Below are 745 nucleotides of genomic sequence, written 5' to 3'. Positions count from 1 at the left end.
TCTGGTTGTAATGAGGGAACATGCACAAGGCTTGATTCATCATTCGACACAAAAGATGAGGAAAAGCGTCTCTGCCTTGGGATGTGTAATCACGGCCTGGCTCTTCCGAGGACATCCTTCAGCAATGCCAGTGGCAGCTGGTACCTGCTGTGCTCCCCGCTATTCTCCTGCTCAGCCTTTCCTGTGAGTCTCAGTGGAGCTCCCAACCCGCGGACCACAAGGCCTTGCTACCAACATACAGGGGACCTAGGTCTCTCCTGGAACCTGGATCTTGACTGGAAACGCTATGAAAGCTGCATCCTCCTGAGTCTGTTCTCCCTGTCCTGTAGACCCTGACCCTGTTCCATGCCTGTGCTTCCAGTCCTCAGGATGCTTAACTCTTCCTTCAGTCCTGTTTCTGACCCCCTGTGCCTTCCAGAAACCTCCTCGGCTTTACTGAGTGGGAGATGGTCTTTGTACCTTGTACCAAGGAATCCTCACTGATAGCTTAGCTGCTATTTTCTGAGATGAGGAGTCAAATGTATGTTCAGTCCTATGCACTCCTGTGCCCACACTTTCCACTTAAACCTTGAAATGACCTGTGTTGGTTTGGGGCTTATTTTGCAAGGGGAACAATATAATACAGGACACATACTTTATATGATTATTTATAATAGTCACCCAAAGAACAGTATACAAAAGAGTGCAGGAAATCTGTCCATACACTAAGACCAAGGAATCCAGCTGAGAGCCTGGATCCCACAAC

This window comes from Chinchilla lanigera, unplaced genomic scaffold (assembly GCF_000276665.1).
Source record: "Chinchilla lanigera isolate Chin_1 unplaced genomic scaffold, ChiLan1.0 scaffold00037, whole genome shotgun sequence".
In the NCBI taxonomy this organism is placed as follows: domain Eukaryota; kingdom Metazoa; phylum Chordata; class Mammalia; order Rodentia; family Chinchillidae; genus Chinchilla; species Chinchilla lanigera.
The sequence above is the reverse complement of the archived record's forward strand: the minus strand, read 5'-3'. Positions refer to the sequence as shown.